Below are 22,299 nucleotides of genomic sequence, written 5' to 3'. Positions count from 1 at the left end.
TGCGACCGTAGCGGTCTTGCGGTTCCAGACTGCAGCGCCTTTAACCGCACGGCCACTTCGGCCGGCCAGGGATGTAATCTTTTGCCCCTAATGTTCTGTTTCTTTACCGAAGAACTATCGACAGAAATAACTGAAAGTTTCATAAGTGGCATTAAAATTCAGTATGAAAGGATCTCAGTGATAAGATTTGCTGATGAAGTTGTTATCCTCAGTGTAAATGAGAAACGTAAACTGGAAAAAATAGTAAGTGATGTTGAGTAGTAGAAATGAGAGCAGTGATAAATCTGACATCGAAATTTGGGACCTCGAATAGACGAAATAAAGGGATTCTGCAACCTTGGCAGCAAAACACATGACGGACGAAGCGGTGAGGACGTAGGAAGCAGACTATCACTTGCCAAGAAGGCATTCCAGGCCAGGACATGTCTATCGTTATCAAATATCGGCCTTAATTTAAGGAAGAAGTTTCTGTGAATATTCGTTTGGGCGACAGCATTGTATGGAAGTAAATCATGGACTGTTGTAAAATCTGAAAAGGAGAGAACTGAGGCGTTTTAGACGTGGTGCTGCAGAAGAATGTTGAAAATTAGGCTGGTTGATAAGATAAGAAGTGAGGAGTTTGTCAGCAGAATCAACGAGGAGAAGAACATTGCAAACGTTCTACATTTACTTCTACGTACACACTATGCAATGCTCCATAAGGTACATGGTGGATGGTACCCTGTACTACTACGAACCATTTCCTTTCCTGTTCCACTCGCAGATAGAGCGAGGGAAAAACGACTACCCATATGCCTCCGTATGAGACCTAAATTCTCTTATCTTCGTGGTCCTTCCGCGAAGTATACGTTAGCGGCGGAAGAAGCAGTCAAGTTCAAACAACAGTTCTCTAAATTTTCTCGACAGTGTTCCGCGAAACGAACGTCGTCTTCCCTACAGGGATTCCAATTTGGGCTCAGGAGGCATCTCCGTATTACTTGCGTATTGTCGAACCTACCGGTAATAAATCTAGCAGCCCATCTCTGAAATGCTTCGATGTCTTCCTTAAATCCGACCTCTTGGGACCCCATACATCGACCACCACTCAAGAATGGGTCTCATTGATGTTTTGTATACGCGGGTTCCTTTACAGGTGAATCACACTTTCGTAAAATTGTCCCAGTAAATTGAAGTGGGCCATTGGCTTTCCCTACTACTGTTCTTACATGCTCGTTCCGTTTCATATCGCTTTTCAGACTTACGCATAGATATTTAATCGAGTACCTCAAGACTTTACTCTCTTCGACGTGGAAATACACGCGATCTTGCAAGTATTGGAGCAGGTGAGACGTATCTCGAATGTTAAATTCTTTGTCTGTTCAGAGTCTCTTGAGTGGCCTTCACTCTTTCCAACGGCTGTATCCAACAGATAAATTAGTCCAGAATATCCAGAATATGCCCTCATCTAACTACAAAGGCAGGGGAAGGAGATGTCTTTCTGTTGGGCGCTAGGCCACATGTGCGTATATTGCGGGGAACGAAAGGGCTGATGTAGCAGCGAAAGAGGCGTGTCGCGAGTCTCAATTACTTCAGTGTGCCATCCCCCTGCATGCTGTTGAGGTACAGAGTCACGAGTCGATGGGAATAAGAACGGCTGAAATTGACAGATAACAATCTGCGTCTCGTTAAGTCCACAAGACGGGATGAGGTTCTCCTTATTAAGTGTCTTCGCATAGGGCACAGCTCTATGACGCATGGCTTCGTACTTTGGCGAGAGGACCCTCCAGTGCGCCACATTTTACTAAACTGTGACGGACCAACTGGCGGAAGCTCATTTGCCGTCAGTTTTGTCCTCTATTGCAGCTGGCAATCAAACGAATGTAGTACGACTTTTAAAAATTTTCTGAATTGTCCGACTTATTCGCTGAAATTTTAGGGTGACATTTTTAATGTGGTATTAGCGTGGCTGAGTCAGCCGTGTTTTTGGTAGGTCATCAGCCAGCCAAATTTTTCTGTGAGTCTCTTTTAGTTTTCCTCTAGTCTTCGTTGTGTTTAAATCGACAGTTTTCGCAAATCTCCCCATTTATGGCGTTGTTTTCCATGTTGTGAGCTGATGTGATTGCGCGGCTGAGAAGGGTTCAGTTAACCTTTCAGCCCTTTTTTCGTTTATCGTATTTTCTATGTTTTAACTACATTCGTTTCAACTGACATCCATATGGGCACACATAACCCCGATGTTGACCGTCCCTAAACCACAAACACACAACACACGGCTTTACTCTCCGATTTCGCAATGAGAATCCTGTTTTCTGTGTACATTAGCAAATACAGTTTACTGTTTCAAATAAAATATCTTTACTGCTGTATAAAGTGTTCATACTGAAGAGAGGGGAAATAAAATACAAGACAAGTACATTTTCACGATAAGTGTCAACCTCCATTTATGCCTTAGTGAATCATCGAAATAAATTTCTCTTGCATTTGTGTCATGCTTCTTTATTAGTTCGAAGGAAAATATGGAAATAAGAATTTCCTGCAATTTTTTTTATCTCAGGAGTGAAGAGGATAATCAACCGACGTGCATTTCAGTAATGCATTTTATCTACAGTATGTAATTATGTTTCATAAAGGTAAGACCGTTCAACACTCACTATCCAATACGTAATTTGGTTGAGGAATGTTTCGCTGTTAGAATGCAGAGAGTTTAAGCGAAGGTTGAGTGTTCTTCGGAATCAGAAGTAACTTCAGCGCTGCATTTGTTACGAACCTTCATAGAACTGCTAAAGCTCCGAACTTGTAAAAACGATGTATCAGATAGCATTCACAGCAGTCTCAGATTGTTCGCTGACAGTGGTTTAGTGTATAAGAATGTATCCTCACTGGATGATCGTAAGGGAGTGGAGAACGCCTTAGTTTATTTCTTTCTGGTGGACTAAATGCCACAGTGGTACGAAAGGCGGCTGGAACACATAGGTGTATTGGAAGGAATTTGTGTGTTGCATCTTCAACTTAAGTCGTATACAGAAGTTTCAGTATATCCATTGTGGATGACGAACTGCGACTTACGCAACCAATCGCTTTTTAACTGTTTTGGTTCGATTTATTCAGCCATAAACATGTTTTCGAGCCACTGCAGGTTCATCATCAGACGGAGGTGTTACAAGAACATTAAGCTGTGGACCAAGTGTTGGTAGATGCAGTGCTGATGTTGCAAGCGGAAATGACGGAAATTTACTAATCGGTGAAGAAACGTTAACGGACTGAAATATAAGAAACTTCCATTTTCGTAAACTTTTCGTCATCAATTACTAAATTTCCGTCAATTCCGCCAGCAGCATCAGCACAGCATCTAGTTGCACTTGGTTCACAGCAAATGTTCTTGTATCACCTCCATCAGATGATGAGCCTGCAGTGGCTCGAAAACATGTTATCTTTATGGATGAATAAATCGTATCAAAAAACTGAAAAAACGACTGGTTTGATATTTATTACCAGATAAATCACCATATACAAAAGGTTGGTGAATATTTCTGGAGTACTGCCCCTGTGCCTCAGGTGCTTATCGATTAGACACGACAGTAGAGATGGAAAACAAGCTGCTGGGACCACACGAAGTCAGTACAGCACGAACGAAAACGCAGCAGAATTGCCCTCTAATCTAAATGAAGTCTCTGGAAGGGGAAGTTCGTTGCCATCGCAGGAAACCTGTTGGGTGAACTTCGAGAGCTGCACTGTTTCCTTCATAGCATCTCACGTAGGGGTCACGCTATGAAGTAATGAAGAGTAAGGCAAGTGAGGCAAGTGAAGAGTCATCTAGGCTCTTTCCCTTCACTCTGGGATACGACGCAAAGTCACTATTATCCCCACCATCCACTGCAGAATGTTTCGTGGAATAAATAAAATTCCATTTGTATACGTGTGTGTATTAGTGACTTATATTCACAGAATTTTTAGAAATGAAATTAAATAATGTGACAAGCGGAATGTTCATTTGCGTATTACAGTATAGGACATATTTCATGTTTTTAGTTATGAACACAAAATTATTTCAGTTTCCTGTCCTAATGGAGGAGAACTTGAGAAAACCAAATACGTATTTAAGAAAAGAACTACGAATCTGTAATGATGTTCCCAAACCGCGAAATGTCACTGGTGCCTACATCTACATACCCACTTCGCAAGCCACTGCACGGCGCGTAGCGGAGGGTATCATGTAGTCATTTCCTTTCCTATTCCTCTCACAAACACAGCGATGGAAAAAAGACTCTCTAAATGCCTTCATAAGAGCCCCAATGTCTCTTGTTTAAGCGAAATGTATGTGGGGTGGGGGGGGGGGGGCAGTAGAATCGTTCTGCGAAATGTATGAGCGCAGCAGTAGACTCATTCTGCAATCAGCTTCAAATGCCGGTTCTCAGTAGTTGCCTCGAAGAGAACGTCGTCTTCCCTCTAGATATTCCCATTTCTGTCTTCCCTCCAGAGATTCCCATTTCTGTTCCCGAAGCGTCTCTGTAACAGCTGTGTGTTGTTCGAACCTACAGAGGATGAATCTAGCGAGCGATGGGTTCTTTAAATTAAAACATTGGTACAGAATCAGTTTCACATGTTGCATTACGTGTTTTTTTTTCACTTTGTTACTTCGTTGACGCAAAGCCGTAAAATATTATTTAGCCAAACACAATGAATAGACATAACGGTAATATTTCACTGACAGAATAATTTTTTTAAAGGCTGAATGCTGTCAACCACGTCAGAAAGCTCTGTCGAATTCAAAGATGTACTACGATCTTGGTTTCTATATCTCAATGTAAATATAATCTTCGTTCGTTTGGTTTCTATAAGAAATTGTGCAAAGTATTTTACTATAGTCTGCACGTTAACATAACAGAAGCCTGTACATTAACATAACGGACACTGAAAGCCGCAAACTTTACTTTTAGGTTGCTTAGTCCAGAAAACACATGACGCTTAGATGAAATCTCAACAGCTATGTAGCACGAAAATTTATCGCTTAATTAATCGTAAAAGTCTGAGGGGGACTGAGCAGCTCTGTCTCAATGCTGTAATGTTTCAGTCCCTTTTTGCCAGAACTTTGGACATACCCACAAATGTTTTCTTTCTGTCTGCGAAACGTCCACTGATCTTTCTCTCTCCCTGCATACTACAGCGATCAGATATAGCTTCCTGCCTCATGCACAGCAAATGGACAGTATCACTTATTACTCAATTTACTCATGTTAAAATTCATTGAAGACAAACGAAGTAAGCTTTTATCATTTATTTCTCATTTCTCATTTCTCAATTACTTCTGTACATAAATTATCATTGTATCGATGGGAGGGGGTAAACAGTTCCGGCATTCGCCTTACAACCAAGGGAAACCTCCCGAAAACCCTGGTCGGAACTGAGGGGCCACAATAAGCTGTCGTGCAGAAGTCGTCCTCAGGGTCAGCGGTGCGTAGCAGCTGCGTAGAGTGGGTAGTCGCCGCTGCGTAGCGCGGCCACCACGTAGTGTAGAGTCGCCGATGCGTAGCAGAGTCGCCGATGCGTAGCGCGGCCGCCTCGTAGCGTAGAGTCGCCGATGCATAGAGTAGCCGATGCGTAGCAATATCGCCGATGCGTAGCAGTGTCGCCGATGCGTAGCAGTGTCGCCGATACGTAGCAGTATCGCATATGCGTAGAGTCGCAGATGCGTAGAGTCGCAGATGCATGGCAGCCACTCATCCACGCTCTATGTCCACTAACCACTGCGCCTCCGCTCGTACACTCCGTACGCCCAGTCTCGTCGACGCCGTACGCCCACTCGTTTACGGCCTCGACTTCCCGAAGCTCTGAACCTGCAACATGACCTGCGCACGGCCTGAAAAGGCCGGCAGCAAAACCTTAAAAGGTCGGCAGGCCTCAGCAGGATACAGGGCCCGTCAGGCCGACGCGTGGCGCGGCCTGTCCTAGGAGGACCGATGACGGGCCAAGTCAGAGCTTAACTCGGCCGAGACAAATCGCAAACTCGTGGACGCACAGCGTGGACTTCTGGACACGTAGTGGAGAGTCACGGATGCGTGGCGTAGCGTGGTCTCATGGACGTGCAGCCTAGACTCGTGGGTGCGAAGAGTAGACTCGTGGGTGCGAAGAGTAGACCCGCGGGTGCGAAGAGTAGACCCGCGGGTGCGAAGAGTAGACACGTAGGTGCGAAGAGTAGACACGTTGGTGCGAAGAGTAGACACGTGGGTGCGAAGAGTAGACACGTGGGTGCGAAGAGTAGACACGTGGGTGCGAAGCGTTGACTCGTGGGTGCGAAGCGTTGACTCGTGGGTGCGAAGCGTTGACTCGAGGACGCGCAGTGTACTGTCCCAGCCCCAGTTGACTGGCGGATGTCAGGAGTCCACACACGTAGCATTTCAAACGTGTAATCCTAGACACACAAAGTCGCAGACATGTACCGCCAGATAGATTAAGTCACAGACGTACAGCCCCAGACACGTAAGAGTCACAGACGTGTAGCCGCGGCCAGCGTGTAGTCGTGCAGGTGTGCAGAGTCGGAGGCGCGTAGAATCGGAGGCGTGTAGCGTCGGAGGCGTGTAGAGTCGGAGGCGTGGAAAGTCGCAGGCGTGGAGAGTCGCAGATGCGAAGAGCCGCAAATGAGAAGAGTCGCAGGTGAGTGTTCCCCGACGCACCTGTGGAGAGACGTACTTACCTATACTTACATGGGAAGTTCTCGCCGTGCAAAGCTGCCGTCGTCCCATGTTGTCCTCTCGTGCTGCTGAAGTGGTCTGAATTTCAGGAACAGCGCGTCTCCTTATATAGCCTCCGCGGCTCTGTTGACCTGCATTTCCGAGGAAACCATCCGTGCGCGGTATTGTTGCCCTGGTCCTAACTAACATTATAATAATCGGTCATATGTATTTCATGTACCCTCGTTATAATTTTTGTTAAGACACACTCTATCTCGTTTCTGAGAACGTTGCTTTTAGCTGTTTTGTGGTTTTGAGCATATGATTTGCAACCTGTAAGCAATGACAGGAACAAATTTTTTCAAATATTGATTCTGATGATTTTACGACAGCTACTAAGCTTTTCAAGCCGAAAAAGGCATACCTTCATGCACGTCCTTGTAAAATCCCTATCGTCTGAGTCTCTTGGCTGAAACCGAAAGCGAGTCAACCGATTAGTAATATTTGTAAAACGAAATATCCCATCGTTCCTTAGAACGTTCGTCTCTGACTCCATTTCGTATCATTCTGAAACTGTACTACTGTGGACATATATGTGTCATTAGTACTTTCCATCGTATCACGCAGTCCATATAATCACGGATTTCTACCTGATAGTTGGAAATATTTATAGAAAATTCGGTGCGAGAGATTATGATGATCTGCTAAGGACAAGAAGTCCAACGCTCTGCCATAGAAACGACTTCGTCTAGGTCATACAGAGGGAGTGTAACGCGGTACGACGACTATATAACTACGCCAGAACTGCAATGAAATTATTCGACAGAAATCCTGTACAGATAATGAATAATTTTACTGTTGTATGTAATTTTGACAAAGGCAAATAGTTACCGATTTTTGGGTCTGTAGGAACACCATAAAACAGCGAGAGCCATCATATATTGCTTGCAGTTTTCTTTGGCGTCTTTCGAAAGTGGGGAAAATGACCGTGGAATTGCTTAAGGTCGTAAAAGCATGGGATGTCCACAAATCATCGACGACAATGGGCGTTGACCGCCGTGTAAAGCAGAACACATAGCAGCTTGAGACAGAACTACCAGATAGTTGGACTAAGGAATCATGGAATCAGCTACGTCAAACAGATGCCCTAGTCAAATACTACGTATTCCACTAGGACACCTGGCCGATAAATGTCTCATAGGGCAGAGGCCAAGCGGAGTCTACTAGTATCAACCATAGGTCTTAATTTGAGGAAGAAACTTCTGAGAATGTTCGTTTGGAGCACAGAACTGAGACGTTGAGTGAGGCAAAATCGGAACAGAAGATAACAGAAGATTTGCGATGCGTTGCTACAGAAGAGTGTTGAAAATTAGGTGGACTGATAAGGTAATGAACGAGGAGGTTCTCCGCAGGATCAGCGAGGAAGGGAGTATATGGAAAACAGTGACAAGAAAAGACATCAAGGAATGACTTCCATGGTAGTACAGGGAGCTGTAGAACGTAATAACTGAAGAAGAAGAGAGATATTGGGATACATCCAGCAAATAATTGAGGACGTACGTTGCAAAAGCAACTCTGAGATGAAAAAGTTGGCACAGGAGACGAATTCTTGGCGGGCCGTATCAAACCAGACAGAAATTTGATGACTCAAAAAATCAGAGACAAATGGCTGCCGTGTCACGCCGCGGGGAAACATTGAAACTTCCAATCGCTGCTTTTGTTACTTTCCTAAGGCAGCATGGAAGATGAAGATAGAGTTAATACTACCTCTAGTAAAACGCCATCGCAGAACAGGCAAACATCTTCGTAGTACAAAAGTATTGAATGACTCGTGTACAAGTTTATAGTGTCATATACCGTATCTCCCGCTGCATATCAAAGACGTTTTCCCAAGCCAGTAGCCGGCCGCAGTGGCCGAGCGGTTCTAGGCGCTACAGTCAGGAACCGAGTGACCGCTACGGTCGCAGGTTCGAATCCTGCGTCGGGCATGGATGTGTGTGATGTCCTTAGGTTAGTCAGGTTTAATTAGTTCTAAGTTCTAGGTGACTGATGACCTCAGAAGTTAAGTAGCATAGTGCTCAGAGCCATTTGAACCATTTTGAACCCAAGCCAGTAGAGCTTGGTGTTGTTTTGAACAGAAGACATGGATCAGCATTCAGTTGAATCATTGGCCATAAAATTGTGGCAAAGTACTGCATAGAGTTTTTCTTCTTATAACAAATTAATCACAATTGGAGCAGCCTTTGATATTAATACACAAGGGCAGAACAACTTCAACGGTATTCTGAATAAGTGTGAAAAGTACGAAAGCAGTGCCGACAAAATTTAAAGTGTGAGAGTACGTGGTGAATCGTTCATGGATTACTAATCCAGGAACAAAATTTACCCGCGAAAGACAATTATCTGGGATGAATCTGGCTTGGCACACAGTTTCATTCTGTCAAGAAGTTTCATAACATTATTCTGATTCACACATGCCATTCCTGAAGTGTTACTGCAATCAACGGATTACGAAAGATGGTTAACAAGTGTTTCACGTCATAATTGATCACAAATCGTATTTTTATTTATATTTAGCTGCACACCTATGTCGACAAATGAGCTAATTTTGACAGGAACAGCCGCTTCTGTTTAGATCCCAGGCAGGTCACTCTATTTCCTCGTCTTTTTCTTTTTATTGCTGTCACAAAAGAATAGGAACGAAGATCAGAGTTCAAAGATCCTTATCGATCACCAGTTCTTTGAAAGGAAGGAATAATAGGAGGTAAAGTTCCGTCCATGACAGGGCTATGAACGAAGCACAAGTCCAAACAGTAAACAGAAGAACGAGAAAATCTGCCGTGACCTTGACAAGAGAACAGTACTAACATTCGCCTTAAGGGGAGGTTCGGATCGAGATCAACAGAAAAAAATGATTTTTTTTACATAACTTGCTTCCCCCAAGTATATATATATATATATATAACGGCTGGACAAGGATATTGTCTCTGTGATACTATTTTAGAAGTTACAGCTAGTTGAAACGATCCGTTCACTGACCGAAATGTACGCAGCTATAGGCACTCGATGAATAATTAACGAAAATATTCGACCAGTGTACGAATTTTTGTCAAATGAAGATTTGTTAAATGATCCACCGATGCCAACACGCAAAATGACAACGAGAGATTTGAAGCGTGTATTTGGAAACTGATACCGAAACACTTTCATCTTGGGGCTAAAATTGTTGAAATACCAGCATATATGGCTGTAGCTATAATCAACGAGGATTATTCTGAAGACCATGAACGTGTTAGGAATCTTCGCAAGGACTAATAGCAAGAACTTCGCGGACTTATCCGAGAGGAAACGCGTAGTAGCTGCGAAGTGAAGCATCTCAGCTTGTTAAAAGAGCCCGGATTGAAAAAAATAACAGCACCAAAGTCAGAACCAGAGAGCATGTTTGATGAAGAGGATGGATGCCTCTATGGTTCTGAGAGCGCAGATTAACCGAAACCTTTAAAACAGCGTGTTTTTTTTCCTCCAAACTTTAAACGTGTTTTTCCCGAGATAACATTTGATTTTGAGTGAAAGATAATTAAATTTAGGGAGCTCTAGCGAGTCCCTTTTTTATTCGAATTCTAAATTTATTTAAACATTTCAACACAGAACAAAATGTCAAGAAATTAACTTTTTTCAAATAGCTGCCATTTCTTTTCGAGGTATTTTTCAAAATCCCGTCGTGATGCGCTCCTGTCCCTCTCCCTCTACATATTCATTCTCATTCAAGCATTTTCTATTCTTATGGGTTTCAGATATAGCCACGTGTGTGTACAATGCTTCGCACAAACCAAGACGCGCAGCGAAGCGCATACTTTGACAAGGGCTGCAGCCACCATTTTCAGGTTGTTATGAGATAAAAAAATTTTCATACACATAACGCGGTAAAACCTCACTTTAATAAAAACAATCCTTGTATAAAAAAATTCTGAACTTCACCCATTTTTCGTACCTCCCGACCAGAACCTGCCCTTAACAGATTAAGGGAAACCACGGGAAACCGAGTCTAGATTGCCGGTTGGGGTTTCAACTGCATTCTTCCCGTATTACAGTCCATTGCCTCAATTAACGCACTACTCTAACTGTTTTCGGAAAGACCATACCTCCCTTAGTACGAAATCATACAAAAAAGAAAAGAAATTTATTTTCTTCGTATTATTCTCGAATTCCTTATTCAACTTGGTTCTCCGCGGCTGTCAAAGGAACACTGACCCGAGCAGAGACTTAGACATTCGTTCACAATGTAATCTTACAGCAGAGACATCATTAAAAACTATCCAATACGTAACAAAATCGCAATGCCGGTTAGCTATTCCAGTAAGAATTCGAAGATTGCCACGTCAGAACGCTATTATAAAGGACCTGCTTCTTTATACTTACATATTTTCTGTTATGCGTATGTTGAAACTTTCAGTTCTGCCGGCGGATTCTGATTAAATTGGTATCGGGACATTTGTATATTCAGTTTTTCATTTCTTCAGACGATGCCTGGTTCAGTCCGTCCGTATATCTGAACTCAGAGACACACGCCGTTATTCGTCATAAAATCCTCACCAGCACGATGATAGACCGCTGCCTAATGTTAAGATTGGTGTCTACAGCGCAAATTCTCGGCCGGTTTCCGTTCGGCTACTGTGTATCTGTTGTAATGCAGAGCTTTACGTGAACGCAAATATTTTTTCTTGGATTTCTTTATGAAGCATACGTGAGCAGTTTACATCAGTTTCGGCAGTTTTCATAAGTAAGTTATCATAGTTATAGCCGGCAGTTTGATCATTGTGTTTAATGTTACAATCCATATTCTAGAAAACACAACGTCGATTGGCACCAGGATTTTTTTTCTGGTGTTGGATGTATCTCTCAGCAACGGTAATTCTTTATCTCTAAAAGCACAATCTGTACCATGGTACGCTAACCTGTAAGGTCCCCCTCTGACTGCCTTGATATATCGATTCTCAGATGACAGGAAGGTATGAACGTACCTCTTGCAAATGGACCACCCTGTAACGAAGTTGAAAGTACTGGAGTTTTCAAAGGTTTTCGTTAGCAATAGGCTGCCCCGCTTTCCTTAGAAACATATTGTCACAAATACGTGAGAAAACATAGGACTCCTTCGATACCAAGAACAACATATTAATTTTTATCTTTACTACTCTTACGCTGTAGTAATTTTGTAAACGTTGTGAAACGCTAGACATAGTGAAGTTCACAATGGTCGAAGAACTGCCTAACTTAACGGTTGCCGTTGGAATCCATATGGGGAAATGCACTAAATACAACACGTCCACTATAAATTAACTGTTATAGTGAGATGAATACCCCTACCTCCATACACGCGTTGATATAAGTCAACGGGCACAGTTGAAAATGCATGCCCCAACCGGGACTCGAACCCAGGATCTTCTGCTTACAAGGCAGACGCTCTATCCAGCTGAGCCACCGAGAACACAAAAGACACTACGACTGCAGGGAATTATCTCTGGCACGCATCCCGTGAGACCCACATCCGCAACTTACTGTCTCGCACTATATTCATAGTGCCCCTGCCAATTTATTTCATTACTCGCGGCTTTACTGCCGATTCCCGTAAGAGTTCGGGCACTGTTCGTGCATCCGCACAGAACAAGATGATCAAATGGCCGGTGAGCCTTTAACTATATATATATGAAGTCCGAAAGAACAGATACCAACTTCAACAAGTTTTCTGAATTGTAATCAGGAAAGTAACATATAATTAGGATATGTGGTCATGGAGGAAGCCGATTACGTAGTTTCCACCAAGGCCAAAACACTGACTCTAGCATTGTTTCTGCAGTAACTGTTTTGCGTAGTACAGAATTTAACAAATACAAAACACGTAAAAATAGAAATAAAAATAAGTAGATTAAAAAATAATATATTCAGATTTAATTGCCAGTGCACCTGTGAACTGTTAACCTTTGAGATCCTTATCGCTTTTGTAAAATAATGCTACTCTCACAGAGAAAGAAAGTGTGTCATCACCATCGACAACCAACATCAACAAATTGACAACCAGTGCTGCAAAAATACCTCCTGTAGAGTTCTTCATATATTGCTGCCTTCCACCACGCGAGTCCACGTTTCTCATACATATTTTCTAAAATCACCTACCTACATTCTACTTTACTGTAGTCTTGTTTTATTTATTACACTGTGGAATCCAGCATCTACATCTACAACTAGATGATTACTCTGCAATTCACAAATAACTGCCTGGCGAAAGGTTCATCGAACCGCCTTCAAGCTACGTCTCTACTGTTCCATTCTTGAACAACGCGTGGGAAAAATTAACAATTGAAGCTTTCCGTTCGAATTCTGATTTCTTTTATTTTATTACAGTAATCATTTATCCCTATGTAGAGAGGCACAACAAAATACTTTCGCATTCGGAGGAGAACGTTAGTGATTGAAATTTCAAGAAAAGAACGAAAAACGCTTTCTTTTTTTTTCAACGATTGCCATCCTCAAGTTGAGACACTCTCTTGCCTATTTCGAGGTAATACAAAACGACTTTGCCTTCTCAGAAGTTTTTCGATGTCCTCCATCAATCCTATCTGATGCGGATCCTACACTGGGCAGCAATACTCCGGAGAGGATGGACAAGCATAGTGTAAGCACTCTCATTAGTACACCTGCTACATCTTCTAATTTTTTGACCAATAAATCCTAGTTTTTGGTTCACTCTCCCCACAATGTTATCTGTCTTCTCGTTCCATTGTAGGTTATTCCTAATCGTAATACCTAAGTATTTAGCGGAATTGACAGTCTTTAGATTTGTATGATTTTTCGTGTAACCAGATTTAGAGGATTCCTTTTAAGTGCTCATATGGGTGACTTCATATTTTTCATTATTTAAAATCAATTACCACTATTCACATTATATAGATATATTGACTAAATCATTTTGCATTGGTCTTGATCATCTCATGATTTTACGAGACGGTAAACGACAGCATCCTCAGTAAACATTCTAAGAGGGCTGCTCAAATTGTCTCCTAAATCATTTACATATAAAATATGCAGCAAAGGGCCTATAACACTTCTTGGGGTACGCCAGATATTACTTCTGTTTTACTCGATGACCTTCCGACAATTATCTTTCAGACAAGAAATCACAAATCCAGTTGCACAACTGACACGATACTACGTAGGCACACAATTCGATTAGAAGTCACATGTGACGTACGATATCAAAAGCCTTCTGGAAATCTCGAAATACGGATTCAATTTGATATCCCCTGTCGATAGCACTCATTGTTTCGTGTGAATAAAAAGCTAGTTGTGTTGCATAAGAACGACATTTCCTGAGTCCGTGTTGGCTATTTGTCACTAAATCCTTTTGATTGAGATCATTCACAACATTCGAACAAGTATACGTTCAAAAATACTACTGAAAATAGACGTTAGTGATATGGGTCTTTAATTCAGCGGTTTATTCCTATTTCCTTCCTTAAGTATTGTTTTGAACTGTGCAACTTTAGAGTCTTTGGGTATGGATCTTTCATCGATCAAAAAACTTCCCTCTTCTGTCTATCACCCATTCGCCACTGGTTCTCAACTTTCAGTCACATCGGAAACTTAATGAGGCTATTCGAGAAATACCCATAAGGTGTACTGTTGATCTCGCAGTTGGCAGCCATTATCCTTGTACTTCGACAAATGACCAAGAGTTGGCAGCCTGTTGTTGCAGAGAAAGCTGTATGACTACATAGATAGTTGTCCCATTGTCGATTTGCACCGCCGTGGAGCAGCGCTTTATGATACTTTTTTTTTTTTTTGAGCAATTAAGCTTTTAAGGCTGTGGAAATGCATCGAAGGATAGCACAGTACAGTGATTCGTGAGTGTCCCTGCAGCATGTGCTCGAGTGATGCAGAAGTTTTAAAACTCCTATGGAAGACACTCAGAACCTGGGCCGACGACACCCCATAGTGACGAACGAAAACATTGCCACAGAGTTCGTGAAGGAAAACAGGTGCGTCAGTGTAAACGAAATAGCATGGTTTTTGGATATTAGTTTTGCAAGACTCCAGCGAGCTGGGTATAGTGGGACTGCAACTCATTTTTAGATTGCGATGCAAAAAAGAGGTACCCAGAGTTATTTAATCGGTGACCGGTTTCGGGTTACGCCCATTCTCAAAGCAGCCAATGTCTGACATGTTTATTTGACACCACAAACGACCGTCAAACTACAGTCACTAAAACAATGAAACATCATTGTTTTAGTGACCGTGGTCTGACGACCGTTTGTGGTGTCAAATAAACATTTTAAATTTCGTTTAATCAAACTCCTTGATGGCAGTTATGTCGAAATACGCAATGTTGACAAGTAAAATGTCCGTCAAAAAAGCAGTAAACGCAGTGCCTACATATGCATATAGTCCCAATTAACGTTCGTTAGGCCGCGCGGGGTAGCCGCGTGGTCTGAGGCACCTTGCCATGATTCGCGTGGCTCCCCCCGTCGGAGGTTCGAGTGCTCCCTCGGGCATGGGTGTGTGTTTTGTCCTTATCGTAGGTTAGTTAAAGTTGGATTAAATAGCGTGTAAGCTAGTGACCGATAACCTCAATAGTTTGGTCCCATAGGAACTCACCACAGATTTCCAAAATGTTCGCTGACGAAACCGGTCACCGTCTAAGAATCATCCAGTTTACATTTTAGTTGCATCTCTGCCAGTCTCATTTTGCATCATGGTATTAGTTTCGTTTCAGTTCACAATACTGCCGTTGATGTGTTGCGATTCAATGAAGTGCTCATCACGTCGATTCACTGCTGAAATGTGATTCGTCATGTGGATGTCTTTGAGGAACTACTGCGTCGTTTTCAGGTAGAAGGTAACGGATTTCCGAGCATAAATGTTACGTGAGGTGAAACCAGGGTGCACTATCACCAACAAGAAACGTAAAAGTCGAGCAAGAAATGCGTCATAACTCTTCGCCAAAGCCAAAGAAACTCCACACTCTACCGCAGGCAGGAAAAGTCATGCTTCCCTCACTTTCGGGATGCTAATAAGGTAATTTTGAAAACCAGCAGTTACCGCGGATTTATACCTAAATCTGCTACAGAGTCACCTATGCCCTTCAGTTAAGACTATAATTAAAAACTTAATGCCAGTTAAATGGTGACTGAGGTAATCTCCGTTCCTCCTCCACTCCGTAATTCCAACACGGAGGAGAAGCTATACTTCTTTATTGGCAATGTTCTGTATCTGCGCCGTAGGATGCCGCACACTCCCCACAAAAGGAAGCTGTCCGCCACTCTATAAGAAGACACGTTGATTTTTGGTAGTTGGTCATCTCCTGATGACGAAGTGGTGCAAATATTCAAACGCTCGAGTTTCGTTGTGGAAAGTGAAGCATCTGGCTTGATATATCCGCGTCTGAAGCCTTGGTGGAAGAGATACAGAAGAATACATTACGTGTCCAGAAGTCATGGGAAGGCATTGGATTGGATATCGTTCGGTGGCTACTGAAGCACACATTGTCTTTGTTTCCACACAGTACTGGTATAAATGGTTTCCTGATATCCCACAGTCAAATCAATAGTGAGTGGCTTATAGGTCATCATCAGTCACCTCGTAGGGCACTCCGTTCGCGAAACACATGTGGTCGTCCTGTGTGGTATTTTCTATGTGTGGAAACGTTCTCTCTACGATTTTGAAGAATGTAGACACGATTAACCTCAGATGCTTCAATTATTGTGTTATCTTCGATGTATTGTGTTGTATATGTCATGCAGCGATTATCATCCCACGTTCAAAGTTGATTAACTCACGACCTCCCGCACGTGTTCACTATAGAGTTGTCATCCACAGACTGCTCCGTTATCGCGCTTACAGACGTACCACACGCCGCATCTAGCTACAACATTCGAGAATCAAACGTCGTACATCTTCAAATTGGAAAATCATTTCCTTAACTTCATGTCACACATGCTGCCCGATTGCGACATGATGCAATTTGTTTATTGTTTTTGGTTCAAATTAAGCGCTCACTTGAGCAAAATATATCTGTGGTGCCAAGTCATTTCCACTAGTCAATCACGAAAGTAAAGAACAAAAACATCGCTTGGTATCCATCTGATGCGGACAAAAGTCAAGAAGCACATTCGTACTAGTAACAGAACGTTACAAAAAAAAAAAAAAAAAAAAAAAAAGAGATTATCATATTAGCGTTGCTTACTTTATTTAATGAATCATCTCTGAAGTTTTACACTGAGGTGACAAAAGTCATGAGATACCACATACTATCGTATCGGCACTCCCTTTGCCCAGCATAGTGCAGCAACTCGACGAGGCTAGGACTCAACAATTCGTTTGAAGTCTCCTGACAAATATTGATCCGTGCTGCTTCTATAGCAGTCCATAATTGCGAAAGTGTTGTCGGTGCACGAACTGACTTCTCGATTATGTCCCGTAAGTGTTCAACAGGATTCGTATCGGGAAATCTGGGTGGCCAAATCATTCGCTCGAATTTTCCAGAATGTTGTCCAGACCAGTCGTGAACAATTGTCGCCCGGTGACATGGCGCATTGTCATCCGTAAAAATTTCATCGTTGTTTGGGAACATGAAGTGCATGAGTGGCTGTAAATGGTTTCCAAGTAGTTCAGTTAGATCAGAGGACCCAGTACATACCATGTAAACACGAGCCCACACTATTATGGAGCCACCAGCAGCTGGCACAGAACCTTGTTGACAACTTGGTCTGCGCCACACTCGAACCCTACCATCTGCTCTTAACAACTGAAATCGGGACTCATCTGAACAGGCCACGGTTTTCCAGTCGTCTGGGGTAAAACCGATATGGTTACGTGCTCAGGAGAGGCGATGTAGGCGCTGTAGTGCTGTTAGCAAAAGCACTCGCATCAGTCGCCTGCTGCCATAGTTTATTGAACCCCAATTTCGCCGCACTGCACTAACGGATACGTTTGTCGTACGTCCCACATTGATGTCTGCTGTTATTTCAAGCAGTGTTGCTTGTCTGTTAGAACTGACAATATTACGCAAACGTTGCTGCTCTTGGTCGTTAAGTGAAGGCCGTTGGCCACTGCGTTCTCCATGGTGAGAGGAAATACCTGAAATTTGGTATTCTTGGCACACTCTTGAAACTGTGTATCGGGGACTAACAATATCCGAAATGGAACGAACGTCCCAAGCCTCTTGCCCCAGCCGGCCGGTGTGGCCGTGTGGTTCTAGGCGCTTCAGTCTGGAACCGCGTGACCGCTACGGTCGCAGGTTCGAATCCTGCCTCGGGCATGGATGTGTGTAATGTCCTTAGGTTAGTTAGGTTTAAGTAGTTCTAAGTTCTAGGGGACTGATGACCACAGATGTTAAGTCCCATAGTGCTCAGAGCCATTTGAACCTCTTGCTCCAAGCGTTCTGACTGGTCTGCTGCGGAACGCAACGAATTCTCTTCTGTGAAACCTCTTCGTCTCAGCGTACCTCCTCAGTTATTTGATGGATATATTCCAATCTCTGCCCTCCTGTACAGTTTTTAATACCTACAGCTCCCTCTAATATAATGAAAGTTATTCCCTGTTATCTTAGCAGATTCTACCTTCTTCTCGTCAGTGTTTTCCATAGATTCCTTTCCTCTTCGATTCTGCGGAGAACCTCCTCATTCCTTAGCTTAACAGTCCACCTATTATTCAACATTCGTCTGTAGAAACACGCCTCAAATAATTTAATTCTCTTCTGTTCAGGTTTTATCAGAGTCCATATTTCATTACCACACAATGCTGTGCTCCTAACATACATTCTCAGAAACATTTTCTTCAAAATGAGTCCCATGTTTGATACTGGTAGAGTTCTCTTGGCCAGGAAGATCCTTTTCGGCAGTGCTAATCTGCTTTTCATGTCCTTTTTGCTCCGTCCGTCAGGGGTTTGCAGTACTTCTGAACTTCTTCTACCATCAATCCTGATGTTATGTTTCTCACTGTTATGATTTCTGTTACTTCTCATGACTTTGGCCTTTCTTTGATTTGCTCTTAACCCACAGTCTGTACTCAGAAGAATGTTCATTCAGTTCAACAGATCCTGTAATTCTTCTTCGCCTTCACTGAGTGAATCTTATCATTGATAGCCTTTCACCTTGAATTTTAATTCCACTCTTGAAACTTTCTTTTATTTCCATCATTGCTTCATCGATGTACAGACTGAACAGCAGGGGCGAAACACTACATCCCTGTCTTACACCCTTTTTAATCCGAGAACTTCGCTCTTGGTCGTCCACTCTTATCATTCCCTCTTGACTCTTGTACATATCGTATATTACACGTCTTTCCCTAAAGCTTACCCCTACTTTTCTCAGAATTTCGAACATCTTGGACCATTTGACACTGTCGAATGCTTTTCCCAGGTTGACATATCCTATGCATGTGCCTTGATATTTCCTTAGTCTTGACTCCATTACTAAGCATAACGCCAGAATTACCTCTCTCGTGCCTTTATCTTTCCTAAAACCAAACTGATCATCATCTAACACATCCTAATTTTCATTTCCATTGTTTCATATATTATACTTGTCAACAACATGATTGCAAGAGCTGTTAAGGTGATTGTACGGTAATTATCGCACTTGTCAGTTCTTGCAGTCATCGAAATTGTTTGGATGATGTTTTTCCGAAAGCCAGATGGTACATCTCCAGACTAATATATTCTACGCAAAAACGTCAATAGTCATTTTCTTGCCACTTCCCTCAATGAATTTAGAAATTCTTCTTCTTCTATACCTTCTGCCTTACTTTATCTTAAGTCTACCAAAACCCTTTTTAAATTCTTGTTCTAATACTGAATCCCCTATCTCTTCCCTATCGATTCATGTTTCTTCTTGTATCATACCAGACAAGTTCCCCCCCCCCCCCTTCCTCCCCTTCATAGGGGCCTCAATGAACTCTTTCCACCTGTCCGTTCTCTACGCTGCCTTTAACAGTGAAATTCCCATTACACTATTAATGTTACCACCCTTGCTTTTAATTCACCGTAGGCTGTTTTGACTTTTCTATATACCAGTCAATCCTTCCAAAAATCATTTCTTTTTCGATTCCTTCACATTTTTCATGAAGCCATTACGCCTTACCTTCCCTGCACTTGCTATTTATTTCATTCTTAAGCAACTCGTATATCTGAATTTTCCTGAACGTTTTTGTACTTCCTTCTCTCATCAATCAGCTGAAGTATTTGTTCTGTTACCCAAGGTCATCCGCAGTTAGCTTCTTTGTACCTACGTTTTTCTTAGCAATTTCTGCGAATGCCCTTTTTAGAGATGTCCATTCCTCTTCAATTGAATGACTACTGAGCTATTGCTTAACGCAGTATCTGTAGCCATAGAAGGCTTCAAGCGTATCTCTTCATTCCTTACTTTTTCCTTGTCCCACTATTCTGCGCATTGATTCTTCCTGACTAGTCTCTTAAACTTTAGCCCACTCTTCATCACCATTAATTGTCATCTGAGTCTTGCGAGCTAACATACTAAAATATTCGGGCTCACATGCGGTTCTTCTTCGTCGAAATGTCTTGGCTCAAACTCGTCTAGGGCTTGTACCGCACGTGTCGCATTACACGCCCTAAATTAGACACTTGTAGCCCTTTGGTTAAATTGTCTGGCTGATGGAAAGTCTGCGAAATACAGAGTTAATATAACATATAATAACAATAATAACAACATCGGGAACTAAATTGACGACCCAGAAATGATGTAGACCACACAGTTGCGATTTGGTTAGAATAATGTGTATTCAGAAAGCAAACTAATAGCGAAAGTAGTCGTATTTAGAGTTACTGTTACACTCGAGCGCATATCCATTTGACACAGTTCGATCATCCACAATCTCATCGTGAAACACAAGTCCACTACTCCACCTCGTTAACTACGTGAAAAGTTAGTTCACACCAGGCGCTCGGCTGCTCGCCGCTCAGAGACTTAAGTTCCGCGATACCACACGACGCGAAATTTTCTAAGCCGTTTTGCGTCCTAGCTACCTAAAGACCGACTGTCCGCTTTCGCATCTCCATCCGAACTGTATCCTTTCGTGTCTAGACCTGAAATGTCTTTCTGCTTATCTCCGGCAGCGTCCCCCGCATGCCTAACATCGTCGCTGAACTGACTAGTGCAGTTCCCTTTCCTGAAGCCGTCCATATGATTGGCTACAGCCTATTCTACATCATTTTACATTTTAACATATTTATATAATCAAATATTGACCACTTTCACGTTCTAAATAAAGTAACAATAATATCAATTACATAATAAACGTTAAATTCTTTTACATAAAACCAATACTATTTCCTTCTTAACTTTGAATATCACTGCCAGTAGCCGTGTACCAATGTGCTTTCTGATAAATAAATAAAGAACAAAAGTAACTATTACGCACATAACTTTACAACAAATATTCTATTACCTAATGATTCAATAAGGTGGCATGCTGTCATCGTTCAATGTGTTTTGTGTGGAGGAAATGATCTGATGCTTAACTGAAAATGCTGATAATTTAAATTCACTATATCTTTTAAACAAATAAAGTTATTGAGTTGATATTTACAACATTTGTCATTTTATTGATATGCTTCAATATGAAATGTCGATAGTTAAGATCGACCAAAGCGTCCAGATTTTAGCATTCAGGTCTTTGTTACAAAACTTGTTAATTTCACTTTAACAGTAAATCCTAAACTATTATAGATATGATCAATGTTAAAGTTTTATTGGGATCACCAAGAAAATTTTGTGAAGGATGGTACATTAAAATTACTGTGGCTTCATTCCCTGAATTACAGCAGAATTAACTAGTTTTGATAAATGTTTCCCTTCACGGCCGATCTTAGGTCCGCCGTATGTAACACTGCTATACGTCTGCCTAGCCACAAACGGCTTCTACAGGATTTCCCTATGATGTTGGTTGTCGTCTGTCTCACTCGCACACTACAGCGCTTAGGCCTCATTCAGCACAATAGGCGCCTGTGAATTTCCCTATCTCTTGACGAATCTGCGCTCTTTGTGGCGCACGGTCCTGGACAACAGGGATCGTTTCACACTTCCTGAAGGCTTATTCTTTCGGCCATATATTTAAATGAGGGCGAAATGCTCGTTAACGCACAGTCTGTATCTGCTCCTGGGTATGCCAGTACCTGATTTCTGAATCTCTGCCTGACCATGATGTAATCCAGCTGAAATCTTTCGGTATGTCCCAGCCTTTTCAAAGCATACCTCCTTCTCTTGTGCTTCTTGAACAGAGTATTCGCTATTACTAGCTGAAATTTATTACGGAACTCATTCTACTCTCTCATTCCTAGTACCAAGCCAAAGTTCAAAAAATGGTTCAAATGGCTCTGAGCACTATGGGACGTAACTGCTGTGGTCATCAGTCCCCTAGAACTTAGAACTACTTAAACGTAACTAACCTAAGGACATAACACACATCCATGCCCGAGGCAGGATTCGAACCTGCGACCGTAGCGGTCACGCGGTTCCAGACTGTAGCGCCTAGAACCGCACGGCCACTTCGGCCAAGCCCAAGTTCCTGCAACCCTTTCTTCTACTCCTTCCCCTACAACCGCATTCCAATTTCCCTTGACTATTAGATTTTCATCTCCCTT

The 22,299-nt window shown here is 42.4% G+C and overlaps 1 protein-coding gene and 1 non-coding gene across 2 annotated transcripts in view; both read right to left on the bottom strand.

The window, feature by feature from the left end:
- LOC126235913 (galactoside alpha-(1,2)-fucosyltransferase 2-like) overlaps positions 1-22,299 on the bottom strand; it is a 328,380-nt gene that overhangs the window by 117,064 nt on the left and 189,017 nt on the right. The window lies entirely within an intron of this gene.
- On the bottom strand, positions 12,059-12,133 carry Trnat-ugu (transfer RNA threonine (anticodon UGU)). Its single transcript has one exon. It is a non-coding gene; the product is annotated as a tRNA-Thr (tRNA).

Source organism: Schistocerca nitens, chromosome 2 (genome assembly GCF_023898315.1).
Source record: "Schistocerca nitens isolate TAMUIC-IGC-003100 chromosome 2, iqSchNite1.1, whole genome shotgun sequence".
Lineage (NCBI taxonomy): Eukaryota > Metazoa > Arthropoda > Insecta > Orthoptera > Acrididae > Schistocerca > Schistocerca nitens.
This window is presented reverse-complemented; position numbering and strand designations above follow the sequence as displayed.